The sequence below is a fragment of the Arachis duranensis genome, chromosome 7, assembly GCF_000817695.3.
Source record: "Arachis duranensis cultivar V14167 chromosome 7, aradu.V14167.gnm2.J7QH, whole genome shotgun sequence".
Classification (NCBI taxonomy): domain Eukaryota; kingdom Viridiplantae; phylum Streptophyta; class Magnoliopsida; order Fabales; family Fabaceae; genus Arachis; species Arachis duranensis.
The window spans coordinates 24,111,729-24,119,611 of record NC_029778.3 but is presented as its reverse complement, the minus strand read 5'-3'; positions in this window follow the sequence as shown (position 1 = coordinate 24,119,611).

Below are 7,883 nucleotides of genomic sequence, written 5' to 3'. Positions count from 1 at the left end.
ACCATGGGTGATGCCTCCAGACTGGTTAGCTGTGCGAGTGACAGCCGCATAGGATATTTCCCCGAGAGGATTGAAAGTAGCCACAGTTGATGGTGAACCCCTAAACAAAGCTTGCCATGGAAAGGAGTAAGAAGGATTGAATAGGAGCAGTAGGAAGGCAGGCGTCCTTGAGCCATACAGCATCTCCATTCGCTTATCTGAAATTCTCACCAATGAATCTACATAAGTCTTCTATCCTTTTATTTAATCTATTCTTTTATCTTTATTTTCTAAACCCATAAACTATTTTAATCTGCCTAACTGAGATTTACAAGGTGACCATAGCTTGCTTCATACCAACAATCTCTGTGGGATCGACCCTTACTCACGTAAGGTTTATTACTTGGACGACCCAGTACACTTGCTGGTTAGTTGAACGGAGTTGTGTCCACTCGTGCCAAAAATCCTAAGTTCCACAATTCTACAGTAAATGCAAATCAAAGAACAGTGATCACAATTTTGTCCACCAACGACTCACAAATATAATCCCAGACGACCTCCCGGCTACCCATAAGGAGGTGGGGATTCACATGATTTCTCCCAAAAGTTGCCTACAACACGTCGGCAATTTTTCGGTCCACGGCCGACATCCCCTTGTAAGTCACCTTGATAAAAGCGTTGGACCCCGCCCCAAAATTCCAATACGTCGGGATGAGGCGTTCTCCCTCCAACGACAACCAAAAAGGGTGGCGACCCTTAACCGGCCGCACCTTAAAATACTTGTCCTTGAACCCATGGTAAGAGTCCTCGAACAAGCCAAATATCCTCCGTCCTTGGGCAGATCGGAAGGACATAAACCCCTTCCTCGCCTTCCCCTCATTGGAAGGGTTTGTAAGGTTGAAGAAATAAAAGAAGACATCGACGGACACCGGCAGCTCTAAATACTCACATACCATCTCGAAATAGCGGATTGAAGCCCAACTGTTCGGATGCAGCTGCAACGGCGCCACGGAGATCCGACTGAGGAGCCCCATTTGGAAGGTGGAGAAGGGAATGCGAACCCCCACTTGGGTGAACATGACTTTATAAAACCAAATCCAGTCGGCAACCCGGGGGGCCATGGAAGTTGAGCTCATATAACCGATCATGAGGAGCAGGAACGTAAACATCATAGTTGGCCTCCTCATCAGTGCCCCCACACAGGTATTTGGCCTGACAGAACTCGGTAAGCTCCTCCTCACCCATCTGGTTCGGGGAGTCCCTGAGGTCGGAAACCACCCAAGCGTACGGGTCATAACCCATGTCAGAGGTAGAAGCCCGGGCGACAACGCGAGACATACCTACAGTGGGGGTACCACTCGATTAGTCTATGAGGTCGGGAGCTCGAAAAAATCCAGAAACCACACTTAACCTATTCTGCAACTAAAATTAAGCATGGCTAAAGTTGAACCCTAACAAAAGCCTACCCTGGAATGGTAACCCCCCTAACACACCTACTTGACGCTAAGGGCTATCCGGCATACAAGATCGAACAAATAGCATGCATGTAACAGGAAATAGTGGCAAAAAAGAAAAAAACACAAAATAGAAAATAAAGAAACAATTGCTTACCTGAGTTGGTTTTGAAGATTTGAAGAAGGAAGAGAAGCGGATGCACAGGAAGGCAAGAACAGCACCCTGGAAATTTCGGAAAAAGGAGAAGATGGAGATAGTTGAAATGAAGATATGGGAATGAGTTAAGGTGAAGATAAGGAAATGAATACAAAATGGTTTTAAAACTGCTACTCAAAAAGCGCGAAAAGGCTAGGGGCAGAACGGTCTTTGCGCGCGGGGTTTTTAACCAATTATGAGCATTTAATGCTCTGCGCAAGGAACGAGGCGACGAATGATCACCCCAGCAAGAAACAGGCACGCGTGCAAGAGGCACGTCCCCTCCACGGACGGCCGACCTGACGACAACGCGTGAGAGAAGAGATAACACGCCACCAACAGCCCACGCGACTATAGCTGGCGCGTTGGTGGCACTGTTACGGCCCGGCCCAAAAGGAACATGGGCCTACCCGACCCACTAACCACCCGATCTGGATGGTCGGGTGTGAGGCACTCGTTCGCCGACCCAAACATGCGTCCGGGACAGCTAGCCTCCACAGCTGTACAAGGAAGCTTCGAAAAAAGTGGGTTCAACCCCTGTGGGACCCACTTCTGACATGGTATATAAGGGGAGGGTCCTACCCCTCCCCCAAGGTATGTAACTCGCCACTCTACCCCTTTTCCGCCTGCACACTCTACTGACTTGGACGTTGGAGTGTCCTTGCAGGTGACACCCCCTTCGTATCGGGAGCTCAGAACGTCGGTCCACCAGTCTCATCTTCGCAACCCGATCCCAGGCTGTACCCCACCGGATCAACCGAGATCCACTCCGAACCATCCGGTACCCGAGATACCGAACATAAAGCAAACTGAAAATGGAATTTTTATTCATCAAGAGAAGTATGCCAAGGAATTAGTTAAAAAATTTGGTATGAAAAATGCCAAATCTTTGGGAACACCCATGCACCCTAACTCAAAGTTAGATAAGGGTGAAACTGAGAAAGATGTTGATGAGACTAGGTATAGAAGAATGATTGGATCTCTTATGTACCTAACTTCCTCTAGACATGATATTGTGCAAAGTGTTAGAATATGTTCAAGATTCCAATCGAAACTGAAAGAATCACATCTTTCTGCAGTTAAAAGGATTATTAGATATGCTCATGGCACGTCCAATTTTGGTTTATAACATCCTAAGACTAATGAGTTTTCTACAGTTGGTTATTGTGATACAGACTTTGCTGGAGATAGAGTAGATAAAAAAAGTACATCAGGCATTTGATGTTTTCTTGGAAAGTCCTTAAATGTCTGGTCTAGTAAGAAGCAGTCTATAGTGGCATTATCCACTGCTAGACTGAGTATATTGCTGCCTCCTCTTGTTATTCTCAGCTTCTTTGGTTGAAAACTCAACTTGCTGATTATAAATTAAATGCTGAAAATATTCTCTTGCTGTATGACAATATGAGTGTTATAAATATTTCCAAAAATTTAGTTCTACACTAAAGAACTAAACATATTGAGGTGAGATTTCACTCAATAAGGGAACATGTTCAAAAGGGGAATATTAGCATTTAATTTGTTAAATCAGAGGATTAATTAGCTGATATTTTCACCAAAGCTCTAGCTGAGGACAGATTTTGCAAACTTAGGGCTAATTTAGGCATTCTAAGTTATGATTCATTATTTGCGCCTTGTTGATGTATTTGTTGAAGTTTTTTGTCTCTCAGGTTGGGAGGAGACAATTCTGGGCAAATGAAGAACCATTATCCTGACTATTAATTTCTGGGCTCAATGGCAAGTTTTGAATCTTCTGGGCCAACCTTTCAGTTCAAAGTTCTTGTGGTCCAATATGTTTTCTTAAACTTTATCATCTCTGAGCCCAACGAGTGTTACATCATCCATGTGTGAATTTGTGTTTTGTCTTTTAGTGAAAAAGATTTCATCTTTAAATTAGTTTTGTTTTACCTAGTATTTTTAATAAAATCAAATCATTTTTAATGAAAACGTTTTATTTTAATATTTGTTTTATTCTACCTAGTACTTTATCCTTAAAAAAATCAAAATCAAATATTTTCATAGTGATATCAAGCCTTTTCAAGGTCTAGTCACAAGTGATAAACCTACATGATTTCAAGAAACCTCTTTCTTATAGCAGTTGTTAATCCTCTCTTCATAACTTCTTCCACAACCGCTTCGGTTCCTCCCCATTATCATTACTCCTTGGTTTGTGTGAAACCCTTGCTACACAACAATGAGGAAGAAAACTGTCATTCAAAAGAGTCCCAAAGCTAAAATTTACAAACTCCCTGATAAGCCTAGAACTTCTTCTCACAACAAAGATCATACTTTTACTCCATCACCTTCTCTTCCAACTTCACCTCCTCGCACTGATTCAATGCCACGCACTAAAACTACTCCAAGGTATCCCTCATCCCCCAAACTGATGACTCCTTCCAGTGTTCCTTCAAAGCCAAGCACATCAAAAGGGAAACGTCCTGCTACTGAGGAGACTATGCTTGAATCGTCTAGATCTAAGCCTAGGTCAGTCCCTCAATGTCCTCAATGAGGTAATCCTCATATCCCTCTCAAATCAATTAAGGAACCTTCTGTTCCGAGGGTTACCTGAAACTGGAGGTCAATCTCGGACGAGATCTTCTGTACTGGTCGGTGTTAACGTGTCCGGCTGGTGGGAGACAGCCGGAGCTGTTGTGTCCAACTTGTTGGACTCGGTGGTGATGCTGATTTCTTTGTCCCCGGAGGGTGGGGGTACCTGCAAGGGACTCCGATGCTTAAGTTAGCAAGGGTATTAAGCAGGTATTGAGTAGAATCAGAGTATGAGTTATACCTGGGTGCTCCAGTGTATTTATAATGGTGAGATGTGACCTTTTGGATAAGATAAGTTAGTTATCTTATCTTATCTTTTATCTTTGAGTTGAGGTCAGCGTATCTTCAACGGAACCGCCTTTATCTCTATAGGCTTGGGCTGCCTTAGGATTTGAGTCGTGTTCCTCTACCCGGGCCCTTTATTGGGCTCTCTTGTTGACTCGGCCAAGTTCTTTTATGAAGAAGTCGGTCCGCTTGACCTGAAGAGGTCGGACGCTTTGTCGTCAATCATCCCAGGTCGGATAGCTCGACCCAGGGTATGAACAGTGCCCCTGCTTGAGCTCGGTCTTCTTTGTCGAGGTCGAGTCCTTGACTTCGGTCCTTCTCTAGTGAAACCAAACTCAAGCATTTTGTCGACTCATTTTTGTAGCAGCTTTTGAATGTAGAACGTTTTTCTCTAAAAGCACGCGCTTTTATATCAGCGCTTTTTTGGGAACGCAAGCGGTTTTAATATCCGCATTTAATTGGCATTAATTGCCCTCATTTTCTCTTGGTTTTTATTTTGAATTTCTCGATCAGAAACGGTTTCTCTTCTTCACTTCTTCTTCGTAACTTCTCCCTTTACTTTCTCACTTTTGACTTTTTCCTTTTGACTTTTCTAAAGCCTCCACCTGTAGTTTTCGCGTTTTAGCCTAGCGACGTTGCTTTGTGACTTTGCTTTTTCGTGGTAGAAGGGGTGATTCTGGATTTTGCCTTCCGCTCCTCTGCTTTTCTTCGTAGCTTTCTCTCGTTTTCCCAGGTTTGGTTCTTCTTTCTTCCTCCCTCTACGCCATTTTTGTGTTTGTTTTGAGAAAGTTTCTATCTTGGTTGGGAAAAGTTTGGATCTTTTCTGCTTTTTGCTATGCCTGATCACTGTGCGTCTCATAATTTCTTCATCTTTTGCATGGTCTTTTTCGCTTTTCCTGTTGCTTGATACCTTTAGGGCTTTTGCATGTTGTGAAATGCTTTTGATTTTGAAGCTTTGGAATGATAATTTTGTTTGATTCTGAAAAAAAGTTGCATCTTTGACTCTTTTTGCCTGGTATGTTTGTTTCTTGCTGATCGACTGTAGGAATATGACTTTCTATTTTGTTTGTGTTTTGTCTTTCTCCTTGCTTTGTTACTGCCTCCAAAGGATGCCCCGGGACTTTTAGTTTGAGTCTTGGGGTTTTTTCTTTTCTGTGTATTCGCCCGTCGAGATGTTTTTCCCCTTGTCCGAGATGTTTTTGAGTAATCTTTTCTTCTTTTCTTTTTGTAGGATTTAGTTGGCCTCATGTCTTCCTGAAATAACGTTGTAGAGATGGCTTCCCAGGTTCCTGAGGGTATAGCCGATTGGGTGGACTCGATGGTTCTTATGTGTGTCTCTCTGGTTGATTCTGAGTTTTGTGCGCAGCTTAGGCAGTTTCATAGTGTTTGTAGTAAATCCAGTGATGAGAAGAACTACGAGCTTATTCCTCCCTTTTCTGACGAGAGAGTCTGCTTTTCTACTCGGGTTGTTGATGATCGCCCTTTCTTTTATGTTTATGATTTTTTCTTCGGTCTGTTGGGTATTACCCTTCCTTTTACTCAATTTGAAACCGACTTGTTATGGTCCTGTAATGTTGCCCCCTCTCAACTTCACCCCAATTCCTGGGGTTTCATAAAAATTTTCCAATTGTTGTGCAATAGTTTTGGTATTCCTGCTTCCCAATCTCTCTTTTTCTATCTGTTTGTCTTGACAAAGCCTGGTGTGGTAAAAAAGAAGTCGGCTTGGGTCTCCTTTCGTTCTACCCAAGGAAAGAAGGTATTTTCCATGTTTGACGAGTCATTCCGTGATTTTAAAAACTACTTTTTCAAGGTCTGAGCTGTTGAAGGAGCTCGGCCCTTTTTTCTGGATGAAAATGACGAACCTGCTTTTCCTTTGGAATGGCAAAAAGATGTGAGGGTCTCCAGATATTCGTGGGAAATGTTAGATGAGGCCGAGCGAGCTTTTGTGACTGTCTTGGAAGAACGCTGGGGTCAACCTCCCCATCTTGACACAAAGAAATTTCTAACCAATCCTGCTCTTCTTCAAATTGAACTGGGTATCTTGTGTTTCCTTTATTATCTGTTTATGTTGCTTGTAGCTGTCTTTTCGACTTGCCCGACTTGTAGCTTGATTTCTGTTTTATTTGCAGAGGCAATGAAGATCAATGAATCCATGAAAGCTTTTAAGAGGGCGCAGAGGGCGACTGCTGCCAGAAATATTGCGGCCAAGGCGGCTGGGGAGGGGTCCTCCCAAGTGCGTGAGAAGCCATCCGTGCTGAGTTCCCCTGGGGTGAAGAAGGTGATCCCTACACCCCGAGTCCGATGGGTGGATCCTCATCCTACTTCTGCCGCTCCATCTGTAGCTCCTCCCAATAAAAAACAAAAAAACAGCTGAGCCCTTCGACCTCGATACTCCTGATTTTAATGCCATTGAATTTGTGGATCAGCAGATCGGTCCCTATGGTGCCCTTTCCATGGACGACGTGTCCATCCTCCGTCACTTGGAATTTATGGCCCGAAATCACGTAAAGATGGCGTATATAGCGGCCACCATATATCGGACTGCTCAGAATCTCTCTCTCCACGCTACTAAAGCGTTCATGGAGGAGGCAATGCAGCAGTTTGATCAGATGAGGGATTTAAAGGAGGAACTTGAAATAAAGGTAGCCAAGCTGGAGAAGGATTTAGAGAACGAGAAGGCGAGTTCTCAATCTCTGGCAGCTTCTTTGAGGTTAGCTGAGGACACAGCCATGATGCATAAGGAGAGTTATGTTACCTCTTATCGGGAGGTGATGCGCCTGAGGGTTTAGATTTTGCCCAAATTTGAAAATAAAGACTAAAATGGAACTAATTTTCTTGAAAATCGGGCAGCATTCCGGCTTAAAGTCGGACGTTCCTGGATAGCAAAGTAGCACAAATAGCATAGAAAACATCACCAGTTAAGCACAACGGCAATCAGATAGCAGTTAGCAACACCAATTGCAAACAGAGCAGCCCAGGAGTGGCACATATCAGACAAATCATCAAACAAAAAGTATTCACAAACAGAGCACTTATCAAGCCTAGAATCCTCTATCCAGTCCTAGCTACCTAACCGCAGATAATTCTATCTAACCTAACATGCAACATTTGGATTCAAACTAACTAACAGACAATTACAGTAACCAACATAAATGAACAATGAAAAGAGAAAAAAGAAAAATAGAAGAACAAACAGAATTGGAGCAGGAACCTAGGAGCTGGGAGGAATGGAAAGGTGAACTGGGAATTGACCGGAATTGATGGGTGAGGCAGAAATCTGCACCGCCGTGGACGGTGCCCGGAAAGATTGCAGCAGAGGCGGTTTTTGCAAGAGAGCAGAGGGAGAGAGTGAGTGGCAGTGAGTGGATGAGAGAGAGAGAGAGAATGGGATGGACGAGCGAGAGAGATGACGGCGGAAGATGGCG